The 14693-nt window shown below is 39.5% G+C and overlaps 1 protein-coding gene across 1 annotated transcript in view; it reads left to right on the top strand.

Annotated features, from left to right (window-relative positions):
• Nucleotides 1-14459: 14459 nt before the first annotated feature.
• Nucleotides 14460-14693, top strand: part of ZNF366 (zinc finger protein 366) — a 37903-nt gene continuing 37669 nt past the window's right edge. Inside the window, exon 1 of the mRNA XM_075411245.1 lies at nucleotides 14460-14547. The gene's annotated coding sequence lies outside the window, so the exon portion shown is untranslated. The remainder of the gene's footprint in view (nucleotides 14548-14693) is intronic.

Below are 14693 nucleotides of genomic sequence, written 5' to 3'. Positions count from 1 at the left end.
TTACCTCTGTTGTGCTGACATTTAGTTCTCCTGTAGTTTTAAATGAGTGTGCTGTTTTCAATTTCCGTTCTCAAAAACGGTTGTGCAACATTGCTAGTACACAGCGGCTGCTTTGGTTACCTCTATCTCAGGCACAGAGCCTCAACAGTGAGTGGAGTAACTTGTGAGAGAGACACTTCAGCCCCTAAATATTCTGCAGGAAGACAAGAAGCTCTATCCATCTGGAAATTTAGAAGTAAAGATATTTTTTGTTAAAATGCATAGCTATTCACAAATTTTGCTCTTCAGAAACCCATGGTTTTGCTTGCATATATCAAGTTTTGCTCTGGTTTGATACAAGAAAAGTCAGAACATTGTCAGCTGAGACTCAAAAGGGCTAAACCAACTTTTAGCAGTCAAAAACCTACAGAAATAAAAAGGAACTTCAAAAAACACTGCATATCAAATGAAATAACTTACATGTCAAATGTTCTTTTTTCCTTTAAGATCTCTGGGAAGAGATCAGCTTGGCTTAAGAAATGTCTTTCCTTTAAAAAGCACACCAAAGCGCACCAAATGCCCACTATTGAGACTTAGGTCTGTTAACTAGGATACAAAAAAATTACGTTACTTTGATATTTTTTCCCGCTTGGTATGGAGAAGCACCACACAACTGAGAGCCCAAGCAAACATGGCTTTTCCAACTGTGTGCATGGCTGGATTTGTGGATTCATTTCTAGCACTCAGACAGACCAAGGAGCATTTGGTAAGTACTTCCCCTGGCTCATCTCACCAGGGCGGTTTTGATCTGGGGACAGGCAGTAACCTGATGCTGACCCTGATTTCAGGGTGGGCGAGGAGAGCACGGGTCCAGCTGGTGGTCCCTGGGGTGGGCTGGGGCACTTCAGTGAATTGCAGGTGGAAAGCCTGCTCCTTGCTCTGCCTCTGTGTTGGAAAGGGCCTTGTCTGGAGAAAATCAAAGCAGGCAGGGAAATGCAAAGAAAAAAATCTGGTTTGTTTGAGACACTACAGACCATCTGGGTGCAAAACAGATACAGTAATAACAGTATTTTTTTTCTTCCTTGGGTGCAATGTGACAAGGCAAGTGTGTAAAGGCTGAGACTAGTAGCTGGAACAAACTGGCCTCTCATGTGTGTCTTTGCAAAGCTTTGCTGGTAGTATTTTCATGCTGGTAAGTTTTAAAAGATTTGTCACAGTCTATCATTACGACCCTTTGGAAATCATAGGAAGTACCCTGTTAATTCTGTAAAATGTCATCCTGAAAAGGGGAAAGTTTTACTGACTGTTGGAAGCTCTATGTTTTGTTACTTTCTAGCCGGAGAACCAGACTTTCACCAGGAGGATTTCTTTCCCCTTCTCTTCTACTACATAGAAAATTATTTTGAATGAATGATTATGTTTATTTTAGCATAATCTATTCCTAAAATCAGACAGACTATAACAGATGGATAAATATTAAGCTACAGAGTCCCTATCCAATAGCCATAGAGGACTATTCTTATCAAATATGTAACTTTGGGAAAAAAGAAACACCTGGTGTATTAAGGTAAGACAGATAGGGCAACTCATCAGAGGCAGGTCAGAGGCTGGAAGAATTAGCACAGGAGTTTTGTAGATATATATATAACCTCTACTTAATAGGTTTTTGTATTCCAACAGGTAAGCACATAAATTTTTGTATTCCAACTGATAATCACATGAATGTCATCTGTGTGCTTAAATGCTGGATTTAGCATTTCAAATCACAGGCTGGACACCTTTTAAAAGCTGGTGAGAAGGACTTAGCTTGGGAACCACAGCTTATGCAAAACACTCAAGCGTAGGCATTTGCTGTGGAGATGAAGACAGTGGCTCATCTTTGGGGTACTAACTTCACTAGTTGACACTTTAAGTCACAGTTTCCCTGCTTAGGAATAGCAGAGACCCCTACCAAGCATGTAGTTGAACAGCCTCACTTCTTCTTTTAAATGAGGATTGGGGAATTCAGCACCTTGCAAGAACCGGGTAACGTTTAGGGAACTACAGTTTCATGTTTTGATGTAATTTGCTGTAACGCTGAGAAAACATTCTTTTAGCAAATCATAGTTGGAGAATTATTTAAGCATACTGCAAGTCACATTTTTGATGCTACAAGCACTAGGACTGTTTTCTGCAAGCTACTTATCAGTGGTTTTATCCAAATCATATTGACAAAATTTACTGATTCGTTAGGGAATGCACCACAATGCACAATGGCCCACAAGTTCATCTTGACAAAATGTAATTTTTTTTCTTTAGCAAACAAGGATATAAAAGGCAAAGACTGCAATATGTAAATATGAGTATTCACTTAAGGCCGCGCTTTTCAAAATGTGGTCGTCGTAACTATTTTTTTTTATGTTGACAGTGTGCTTGCTGCTCTGCGATAGCAAATAAAATAATATTTTAATATCTTTGAGCCAACATAACAAAAACCAGACATGACAGAAAGGAATTAAGATATTAAAATAACTAATCTGAGTTATTGCTGTTAACTTCCAGTTTTACGGCTGTTGTAAAAGAACTGAGATGTCAAAATGGATTGAGTGGAAAGCTGTTTCAAAGCACCGTTTCCAGCCTGTGCTGTTCCTGTCATACAACTCAGGGAACGGTCATGCCATGTAGTGAGCACTGGTTTTAAAATACTTTGACTAAAATCTACCCTTCCAGAGCACTGCATAACTTCTTGAAATAATACTTAGTTCTCCTAAAACTGTGAGAGAGATGTTGCCAAGGCTGAACTCCATCACCCTTAGGTTGTTTTCTTTTATCATTTCCTGGTATCATGTTTAGTCTTCATGAAGACAAAACTACAGAAGAAGGGTGAATATATACATTAATTTTTCCCCCTTTTGCTTCAATGCACATCATACAAAATACAGTGTGAGAATTTAAATCTGTTTTGGTTTACAAGAAAGCCCATAGAGGCAGCAGGAATCCAAAATAGTTAAGGAAGCCTTTCTTTATTTTCTAGATCTGAAAATCTTTATTTTATTTTATCTATATTTTCTTTATATAAATCTTTATTTTCAGGATCTGAAAATAAAGACCCTGAAAAAATTAGGTCTGAAAATACAAGTAGGCAGGGAGGGGAAGTCCCTACATTTCTATGGGCTGTGCCAACATGCTGAATAGCAAACTAGGAAGAAAGCTCGGGACAGGGAGAAATAAAGACCAGTTCACTCTAGCCTTGCCTAAGGGAGAGGGAGAGTGGGGGTCTCTGGACATCATGGGAGCTCTCTTCGCTGCAGGACTGCAAGGTGGCCTTTGGATGAGGGCTAAAATGTCACCTTTTCCCTTGCTTCCCCACCCACCTTTCAGAAGGTGGTTGATTCATGAGTCTGTGGCTCCTTGACGTGACATTTTGGTAACAGAATCTGCTCAAGCTGCTGCTACCCTCGTTCCCTGACACTACACGCACACTGCACAGCGATGCTGTGGTTTCTCAGTGACCAGGCAAAAGGAAAATATTCCTTTGCTTTGGGATGGACGAATCATTGTGCCAGGTAGGACTGTTTACTCACAGGGTCTCCACACCTTACCACTGCCTGTGGGACCCTTCCTGCCCGAAGTGTGGCACCTCTGTCCTGGCTTTTCATTCCCTTGCCACCGGTGGCTTGGTCCTGGCCCTCTGCAGCCGAGCTGTAAGAACAACTGCCAGTACCAGGGACCCTACAAGGGAGGTCACATGTGTGTGTATAGCAGGTTCTCTTGTGAACTTCCTCATATTCCAGGGGTCCCAGGGCATGGAGGCATTTTAGGGCCAGATGAAGAGAGAACTGAGACATCCATGAGAAAAGTGGACTCTTTGTGGTCTCAGCTTCTCCTTTGAACTGTGATCAGCCCCTGAGATGCTTCATAAGAAAATTAGAGCTTGTCTGAGGCAGCATTAACACCCCAGAGATGTATTCACACTGTCTAATTTTAGACATCTAATGTATGTGCTCTGACTAGTCTTCTGAACAGCTCTGTCTCTCTCTCCATTAGCTCTGTCAGGAGCTCTGCAGGCTCCCCTCTTCTGCATTGTCTCCCACTGCCACAAGCCTGAGGTGGTTCAAAATATGGAGACCACAGAGTTCCACAAGCCACAGCTCCGCTTTCCTGAGCTCAAGCACCAGGAGCTGCTAGCTAGTGCATGAAGCAGAACATCCTCTGCATCTTCTCCTGACAGAGCAGTCCTGCTGTGCGTGGGAAGGGACTGGGGGCGAGGAGGTCTCCATATCAGAAAGCGTGGCTGAACATTTTCACCCATATGTTCTCCGTGGTGCTCACCTGGACAGACCCCTTCCCCACGCACATCCATGCTTGAGCTTCCTCTGTCTTCCAAGGGAATGGCACAGAGACCCATGAGGCTAGGACTGTTATAATGAAGGCACAGAGAACAAGACAAAAAGCCTAGCAAACCAGAATTTTTAGTCTTTTCAAAGAGTGTGTGGCATTTTTATGAAATCCTTAGCTTCCGCTTTATTCTCTAATAGGATGTGATCTGTCTTGCAACTGCAAAGTGCTTTACCTTAGTGAGACTGCATTTGATGAAGCCTGTGAATATGACGAGACACACCAGACTGAGGACTGTTTGCTTAGTTGGTCAGAGGAGAAAATTATTAGTGTTAACACACAGAGGATCTTTGCGTGGTTGATCTCTCCATGTATCTGGTTTAGTGACAGCTGTTGGCAAAGAAAATGAAAAGGGAATCTATGTTACAGGCAGCCATGGGAGTATGAAAAGAAAAGAAAAAAAGAAGTTTTAAGAGTGTGCTATTTGCTAGATACAATAAAAATGTTAAAAGTAACCAATAGGTAGTTCAAATCCATATTTTACTGCTCCCCAAAGCAATAAAATAAAGGTTTAAAAACCTAAAGATTACTGAAATATCTTTCAGATGAATGTGTTATCAAAAGACAATTTTTATTTTGCATTTTGTAAAAGCAAATATATGATACCAAACTTGATTTATAAGAATGGTATATCTGATTAATACTATTTTTCTGAACTAAACGAAGGCAAACTCTGAGCAAACATGAGAAATAACGAAAAACACATGAACTTGAAAAAATACTACTGAATTTCAAGAGTCAAATTCCAGATCTGCGAATGCAAAAATGGTAAACTGAATTTGCTATGAAAATGTCTGACTCTCCCTCACTAGGGAGCAGGGATCCTCACTTGCACAGACACGTGGTGGCATTCCCCTGACACCTGAGCACGTGCTACTTTCCACCTCCGGTGAAGCATGCTAAATGAGCCGTGCAGCCATTGCACGACGCAGATGCAAGGAATCAGCGTGGTGTGGGCAGCTGTCCGTCAGACACAACGCTTTGTCCCCCACCCACCCTGCTCACCACGGCACAGAGCTCCTCCATGATTCTAGCCACTGGAAAAAAAAAATCACCTTCTTTGAGGGTTTTTTCCTTAATCCTGTGCTGAATCCCATTCAGTGTACACTCCTGAAAATGCTATCCTGTGGGAAGAGACCCAGATTGTGTGCTCTTACCAGACAGTGCCTCCTTCACCTGCAAAAACTTGCCTGATCTTAGCTCTCCCCCCAGCCTTGCTGAACAACTTGATTTGTATCTGATTTAAAGACCAAATTCTGATATTTTTCTTCAGCTACACTGATCCTGCAGATATTTAGATGGCATTTTGATCTTGTTCTCTTTCCCTCTGATTTACAGGGTATATTCCCTGCTGTTTGAAATTGCTACATGGCAATTTTCACCCATAGTGAGTCTGTTTCCTAGTTTCTGAACCAGAATCATACCCACCCCAAACAATCTTGCCTTTTATTTCTGTTCTTAGCAGAAACTTCTCTCTCCCCTCCTGGGACCTTCCCTTTGCCACATGTGGGACATCGAAGACTCCAGGTTTTTTCCAACGTGACCCCAGAACTGTTGTTTACTTAGAGTGAAGAAAATCAAGACATAACCAGAATCAGGCACCCAGTTTCTGATTTGGTTTCATCCTGAAAGCAGGCTTTGCATGAAAATCAGCCATTTCAGTAAATTCAGTTAGCTTTTTCAGGACACTCTCCGCCTAGGCTAGCAGCTGGAAAAGCCAGGTGTATTGCTCTGAGTTTCTAGTGCACACATGAACTAGAAGATACTCAGAATAGCATCGACCTTTTCACTGAGCTGAGTCACTGTGAAAAGTACACATCCAGACTGGCCAAGCACAAGCCTGCATATACATTCCTTTTGCACACAAATTCAAAACTCAGGCTGCTGGTTGGGAATATAGAGACCTATATAACAACTCTGAAATTTTACCACTTTATGGTTTAGCAGATTGTCTAAAACTTTTACTCATTTTAGACTTAAAGTAAAAATAATAAACAGGAACAATTTCAAAAGTGATGTAACAGTTTTCCATTAGAAAGTAATTAGGAGCCAAAGAAAACGTGGATTTGTTGTTATTTCTCCACTATAAGAGAGGTTTCAAATATCCATAACTTTGTTTTCTTGAAATGGAGATAAAAACACTGATTGCACGAAAAAAAACTGGTGACAGTTTTTGCAATGCTCTAGCAGCACAGTAAATCCAAAAATACTCAGTAAAGCAAAAATACTTAGACTTCATAGGCTTCATGCTGATGTAAAAGATTAAGATTGTCTTCACAGTTATATAGGCAGGCTGGAACCAATTTTGCTGTGCATTATAAAAATCTTAATCCACATCATAACTTTACATGTGGAAAAACAACAAAAACAATATTGCAGTTGAGAGCGAGAAGTCTGTCACTACCAGTTGCACCCCGCTGACAGCTATTTACAGGGCTGTCTTGAGAGCGCTGATTCACTCCCACAGCCTGAACTGTGGAGTTAAAGTTATTAAAAAAAAAGAACAGAGAAGAAACCTGTTCCTTATGTTATTGCTGTTTGTTAACTCTCTGATTTGGAGACACTTGCGCACATACTATGCGGATATGAAGCCTGTGGATGGGATGGCTGCCAACCAGGGAACACAGAGTCTCTCCTTCTCCCCTTTTCATGCCCGCTGCCTGGCAGAATGTAGGTTGCCACACGATGCGAGCTAACAACCTGTGCAGTGTAGGTGGTTTGAGACAAATAGAAAAAAGGAGAACGGCATGTCTGAGAAGGGAACAACAGGCTTGTCGGATGCCAACCCCACGCTGAGGGATGATTCAGGAGCTCATTTGGGCTTCTTTTCTCTTTCCCCAGCTTATTAACCTACTCATTGTCAGACGCCTTATGACAAACTGAAAAGGACAACATCGTACATAGACTGACTGTTCAGCTTCAAAGCTGGCATCTACAGGAGCTCTCTGCAGTTTTTGTCCAGAGCATGTTTCTGGGTTCACTTGACTGTTGTGGTGTCTCAGTCCTAAACAGAAGAGCAGTACAGGCAGAGTGTGCCAGGGTCTGGGGAGCAGCCTTTGCAGCTGAGGATGGAGGCTAGAGAACTGTTGTAGCCAAAGAATTCTGTTTTCTCCTGATCTGAGACTTCAGTCTTACTGAGAAAAATCACCAACCTCAAGAAAGGGAATTCTGATCAGACGTCTTTGTCTAGGTCTGAAAGCATTTTAGACTGAGAAAGTGTCTCAAAGGGACAGTCCAGTGAGGAGAAAACCACACAGCACCACTAATGATGCTTTAGTGAGTTAATATTTCCCTGTGAAAAGGGACCATTTGTGATACACATTAGTGAGAAAGGAAGAACCAGTCCAATAGATTTAGGAGTCTTGAAAACAGTGTGAAGTAGTTGGACCTAGCAGCAAATTTTATGAAGGATTTCTTCTTGAAAGGAGACGGCAAAAGGCAGCAAACAGTGTGCAGATGGTGACTGTGAACAGTGCTTCTAACTGCAGTCCATTTCCAACGCTCTACTTCAAGCTGCAAGAGAAAATGTCCAGCATTTCAAGTCTGTGGTTGGCAGGAGACAAAAAAACTGCAGAAAATTCAACACACAATCATGCAAGCCTAACAGCTCGGAGATAATACCTGTCCTGTAGGTTCAGTCCTCAGTTCTGCCCCACGTTGTTCTTCCATCCTCCTTTGTAATGACTGTCACCTAGGACTAAGTGTTGCCAGTCAAAAATCTCAATGGGTTTTAAAAAAATAATTAAAACTGCCCCACAAAATAGTGTTGTTGGCAGTCACTACACACACATACAGGCAGCTTCTCCAGAAATATTCAGGAACCATGCAACACCGTTTACTGAGAAATAACTTCTTAGAAGGGGTATTCTGGCATCATGCATATAGAGAATGACCACAAGCAGTGTTGTATCAGAGTACACTTTTGGTGTATCAACTGAAGTGAGCAGCCCTGATGAGCAAAAGGGAAATGCACAGCTGAAGAAATCCCAGTGGCAAGACTACTAGTGTAGTCTGAGGTTTTTCCTGTAAATGGGTTTTTTTCCTGCGCTTTAAGTTATAACCAGATGCTTTTCTACAAAACAATAGCAGTCTCAGCAAAAGTGTTTTGTTAAAATAAAAAAAAAAAGGTCCAAAAACAAAACCCATTTAAACTTTTTAAAGAACAGAGGAAATCTAACAGACCTAACAGCTCTGCTTTTCTTTTCTCCTAATTATTCTTGGCTAGATGTCTTCACACTCACTTTTTATTTAGTGATAACTTCTTTGAACTCCTGAGAGCTCATGTGTCAATCTGTGTGCTCTGTCATACGCAGTCAATTAGTTTACACTGTCTGACTACTCTGTAGCCTTTAATACATGTGGGACCTAACACAATTATCTCCAGTTATGGGGAAGTCTTACAGCAGTTAGTATGACCATCAAATAAATGAGGACTGCAGGAGTAGAATGTTTGCTCTGCCTAGTATTTCCCAAGTGTCAAGGTGCAAAAAAACCTAAAATATACAAGAAAATCCAAACCCAAACCCAAAATAAAGAAACAAACACCCCCAAACCCCAACATAAACACAAGTATAAGGATGCTTTCTTTCTTTCTTTCTTTCTTTCTTTCTTTCTTTCTTTCTTTCTTTCTTTCTTTCTTCCTTTCTTCCTTTCTTCCTTTCTTCCTTCCTTTCTTTCTTTCTTTCTTTCTTTCTTTCTTTCTTTCTTTCTTTCTTTCTTTCTTTCTTTCTTTCTTTCTTTCTTTCTTTCTTTCTTTCTTTCTTTCTTTCTTTCTTTCTTTTTTCTTTTTTCTTTTCTTTTCTTTTCTTTTCTTTTCTTTTCTTTTCTTTTCTTTTCTTTTCTTTTCTTTTCTTTTCTTTTCTTTTCTTTTCTTTTCTTTTCTTTTCTTTTCTTTTCTTTTCTTTTCTTTTCTTTTCTTTCCTTTCCTTTCCTTTCCTTTTCTTTTCTTTTCTTTTCTTTCCTTTCCTTTCCTTTTCTTTTCCTTTCTTTTCTTTTCTTTTCTTTTCTTTTCTTTTCTTTTCTTTTCTTTTCTTTTCTTTTCTTTTCTTTTCTTTTCTTTTCTTTTCTTTTCTTTTCTTTTCTTTTCTTTTCTTTTCTTTTCTTTTCTTTTCTTTTCTTTTCTTTTCTTTTCTTTTCTTTTCTTCTCCTTCTCTACAGCACACATCCTTACAGCCACAATTTATCATGATTCACACAGGTGTGAAGTACTGATTTCCCAGGTTTTCTTAGCTCTGCAGCTTAGCAGCTATAAACCAGAGGTGCACTACTTGATAGCAGCCACGGTGGGTTTTCACTCTGTTGATTTTGCTCCCAGAAAGGACCTTTTTTACGTGCCTACAGCACTTCAACTGTACCACAATCACTGAATACTGTGAAAATATCACAAACTAAAGGATAAAATCGTATCTCAAACATCTTTACTATAATTTACTTCAAAGAAAATAGATACTACATTAGCTAAGTGACTACAATAATTAAAACGAAAATTACTGTGATTGCAGACTGATTACAAAAATCAGGTAATTTCATATTAATTTCAAATTCCTATCTTGAAATATACTGTCAGTCTTCCAGAAGAAATACTGCCATATTTTCAGAGCTGAAAAGGTAGGAAACATCACTGCACAGGGAAGAATATGCAAACATGCCTTTTCCTGATATTTTCTGGAGTGACACATTTCACAGCATTAGATGCCCAGCCTAAGCTTGTAAACATGTTAAGTAATTTCAGGTGTTACAGTACACTTAGTGAACATCAGAGTACACAAACACTCAATCAAGTGAGATCACCAAGAAAGACCAAAACAAATGCTGGATTAATTTCCCAGTCTAAGTAGAGGTAAAACTTCAGCCTTTACTGCTGTCAAATGGCCAGCTTTGAGGAATCACCAAAAAACTTGGTGGATACTTTGGCAACTTTCCACATATTACAGATCTTCAAACGTGACACCAAATTCAAACATACTGACCAAAGCCAAGTTCTTGTCCACCTCTGACCTGAACAGGGCTCACAATCCTGCTCACATAACTTTATGTATGTTAAAAGATGAAAACACATCCTCTTAATCATACTATCTTATTTTAAAATAGCTTTTGATGGTATTGTTTTAATAAAGGTTGTTGTGATGATTACATACAGGGTACAGGAAGAGCCTGTCTTTAAATGACTGCAGCCAATGTCATTTACCAGAAATTAGTTTGGCCCAGGATGAGTTATAAAGGTCTCTTTAAACTATAATAGCTGTTTATTGCCAGGAAAGCTCCTCTCCTTAATACAAATTCCAACTTTTCTCTCCCCAAAACAATTGATAAATGTGGCTGGTCCACAGGTTATAGTCTGCAAATGCTAATGGTTCATTAAAGTGGTGATTAAATATTACCTGACTCACAAGTGAAAAAAATATGTAGATGACAGAGTAGTAAATCTAGCTGTAGAAGCATATACTCATGAAAATACTCTAATCATAATATGATCATGAAAGACAGGTAGTAGTGTAAAACATTTGGAAAATTTTCTAATATTCTAATATTTTCTAATCTGAGAAACTAAATGAAATACATATAGTATGACTGCAATAATAATAATAATAATAAAGTAAGTTCTGGAGATATATTTTTGTGTAACAATGTATGCAGGCTTAATGCATAGCAGTACAACAAATCACAATACGTAACTGCGTATTGGTAACTAAAGCCGTGTTCTTCACATGCTGCAGCACAGAAGGGGAGTCCTTTAGACTCAGCTCCGCTTGTCTCTGGCCTCATTAGCATTCTGCCAGCTCATTCCTGAACTGTCTACTGTAAACATGCAGTGCAGAAAAGAAACCAGGAAAGCACAACAGAGAATGACTTATGGAAAACAATTAGGTGTCCTTCAGTTTTTTTGTCTCTAAGTGAGAAGTGTATTATTTTTACTCAGTTAAATTGCCACAGGTATACTGTAGACCGGAAGGAAGATATTAATCTTATTTTTTCACAGACAGTTCAGATGTATATGGTTATTGTCCTAAGGCAATCAGGCAAACCAGTAAATGTCTCTGTTTTTTTTGCCTCCAGTCTCATTTTCTCTGGATGAAGTGGAATACTATTGCTGCTGCAGTTACCTCTGTGCTCTCTCCGATCTGTGCTGGATAGAGGCTTATATTATTCCTAGCATGCTGAACTTGTTTATTTCATTCTTATTTTGAATAGATAGGAAAACATCCCTGCTGTTTTTAGAAAGAGCCTGTGAAACACAATTTATTCCCTACTGGAGTTACAAAAAAAAAAAAAAAAAGAAAAAAAAGAAAGCAAGGCCTAAACATCATTGGTATCAGTCTGGTAGAGGAATCTTCCTGGTCCTTAGTACTTACCCTGACCATAAGACTGCTTTTTTACTGTCCACTTCTTACAAGAGACTATGTAATGGACCCAGGAAGCACTTACACTTGAAATTGTTCATTTCTCTGCGCTGAGGCTTGCACTGTATGTTTGTGGATTTTGTCAGGGTCTTCATTTTAGTAACAGGATAGTGAAAAAAGGTAACCAAAAAAAAAAAAGAAGGCTGACATTTCTTCCAGGAATATGTTCTGAAAAACAGATGAACTTGTTCCTCAAAACTTGGGTAAATATCACAAATATTTAAAACCATCTGTAGTGACTTGGTTTGCATGACTCCAGGTATCAGTGATTTCGGCCATGCTTTTATTTCTCCACAGTCAGTAATTGCACAGGCAATGACCTTGCAAGGTATTTTTCTGGCATGAAAATCAGTTTCAGTGACTCTTCCTCCTCGGGTTGTAATTTTCTGATAGCAGTTTGGAGAAATTGGCAGAAGTAAGAGCATGTCAAGTACTACAGTGGCTGCACCTTGGGAAGCAAGATTACTTGCTCTACCTGGCCTTGGATGGGGCAACTAAGTAAGTCCTGAGCACCTGGGTGGTGGAAGGGCTGCTGACAGTGGGGCCTGAGGTAGGATTAGCAAAGACCTTGCATCTCCTGCTCTCCTTGCTGAAGCAGGCGCCTCTCATAGTTTCCTTCAATCAGAATAGCAAAGTCTTCTAACCTGTTGAAGATGCCACACGGATGTTCATGGCTAGCTTCTTAGCTTTACAATCCTCTAGAAAGGGAAACCTGCTATTTGTAGAAGTATGGGAGATCTGTGGCAATGAAGCCCTTCGTAGAGGTCTACACAGGCTGTCACGTATCTTCAGCGACTTATAGAAGAATGTTCCTAACTTGTTCAGTATAGGTTTTCAACTAAAGTTCTGCAATGTGTTCCCAATGGAGAGAGACAAAATGATACGTAATGACAGTCTCCAAGATTTCATTAACCTGGCATGACTGGCAAATAAATAAATGAAATAAACTTAAAAAGCCTGGAGGCTGCTACTTTCTTTAAGATCTTGAAACATATTTCAGAACAAAATCAATTTTGGGGGGGCTTTCAAACTGGCCCCACAGGACAGTACATTAATTTTGTGGCTTCCCATGCCTCTTTACTTTGCTTGTGCTTGGTATGCGCTAGAGGTCTGTTTGATTAGGGCCTCCATTCCCAAGGGGCTATGCAGACTTCATTTGCAGTACATACACTTACGTGCATTGCATGCTTTTGCTTTTAAAATTCACCTTCCTGTTAAGCTTTTGGCCATTCCAAGAAACACTGGTGATGTTGTAAGGCCAGAGATCACTTGTAGAACCTGCACTACTCTGTCAACTGCTGATGTCTATTAGCAAAGTTTTCAGTTTCTGAATACTAAAATAAAAGCCTCTCCAGCCAGATCATTGCTAGACATCTTCTGGAAATAGCACCAGGAACTGCATGATGGAACACAGGTGCCAAAGAGCTACTTCCTACGTTGATTTGCAGCTTATCAATTTTCATTATTGTACAATAAAACAAATAATAGTCTCTATGGGATACCGTACGAACGTGTCCTCCCATTAACCTTGGATTTACAGCAATAACTCTATTAACTTCAGCAGTGTTCATTTCGCTGTTGCTCCCAGAGCAAAGTCTGGATGCACAGTTTGTAGGAGAGGACCACCTGAAAATTATTTTTTTATGTCTTTCAGAGAACTCAGACTTGAATTGCTCGTTGATGAGCAGCCCTATCTGCGGTACCAAGTTACAAGGCTGACTGAAAAAGCGTCTCTAGTTACAGTGTGAAGGTGTTTACTGGCAAGAATATTAGAATGAAAAAATATTAGTGGTAAGAAAATGGGAGCATCTAATCACTATAAGTGGACTTCAGATGACAGATAAAGTTAGGAGAAAACACACATGCAAACAAAATCACAGTGGAGCACAATGGACTAAGCTTATCCCAAGTATAACTCTAGCCAGCTGGCCAGTATCTGGTTGTCAAAATACGTTTAATGGGGAAAGAAAGAAAGAAACAAAATAAAGTACAAAATATGTTCTAGAACATACCGCATTGATTTTTTTTTGATAAATCAAGATGCCTTATATAATGCAATTCTTTGAGATAAATTACTTGTTCCTGTAACTCCAATATCAAGATATGATCCCTAAAATTTTTGTGACCCTTTTCATCCTCCTTTTTATTTCACAGCATTCTGTAAATATCTAGTGAACTATTTTCTGGTGATCACCGTAAAGAGGGGTTTTAGGAATTTTTGTACCTATATCACCGTGTAAACCAGATATGTGTATACATCTATGATTGCTCCTTCTCTGCAGTAAAAGCCTGCATTATCTATACAAGCTTATGGCCAATTGTTCTGCGTAAGATATGGGTGACATTTCTGCCTACTACTTCAGAAATTCATTTCATGTAGTTGCACACTGTAAGCTGTAAAGTAGGTTTTATGAAGCCAATAATGCAGATATAATACTTGAGGAATTCCTTTTGGTTTGGATATATTTATTTTTCCAAACATTTTGTTTGAGAGAAAATGAGATTGCTATCTGCTGTTTCCTTATTTTTTTGCAGGAAAGCAAAGGGTTGTTGACTTCCTCTCCCCTCCCTTCCTTCCTTCTTTCTGAAGGTACTGTACTCATCTGAAAAAAAAAGAGAACGAAATGATTGTTCCTGTTCTCTTTCTTAAGTCATTTGAAACACTGTCCCTGCTAGTTTTCTAAGTTTGCTGCAATCTCTGCACGGGGGGAGGGAGAGAGAGGAAGGCAGATTACCAACATGAAAGCAGGTAGAGAGTTTAGGGCAAGACTCCTTCCAGCTTCAACAACTGGTAAGTTAAGTAAAAATGCTTTTATGGTTAACTCTTTAGAAGTGCAATATCTATGCTTTTGTATTAAGAAAAGGCATTAATCAGATACACATTTAACTGATAAAAAGATAATAACCATATGCATTGACAAGCAGTGTATTTACATT

The sequence above is a fragment of the Opisthocomus hoazin genome, chromosome Z (assembly GCF_030867145.1).
Source record: "Opisthocomus hoazin isolate bOpiHoa1 chromosome Z, bOpiHoa1.hap1, whole genome shotgun sequence".
Taxonomy (NCBI): Eukaryota; Metazoa; Chordata; class Aves; order Opisthocomiformes; family Opisthocomidae; genus Opisthocomus; species Opisthocomus hoazin.
The sequence above is the reverse complement of the archived record's forward strand: the minus strand, read 5'-3'. Positions and strand labels throughout refer to the sequence as shown.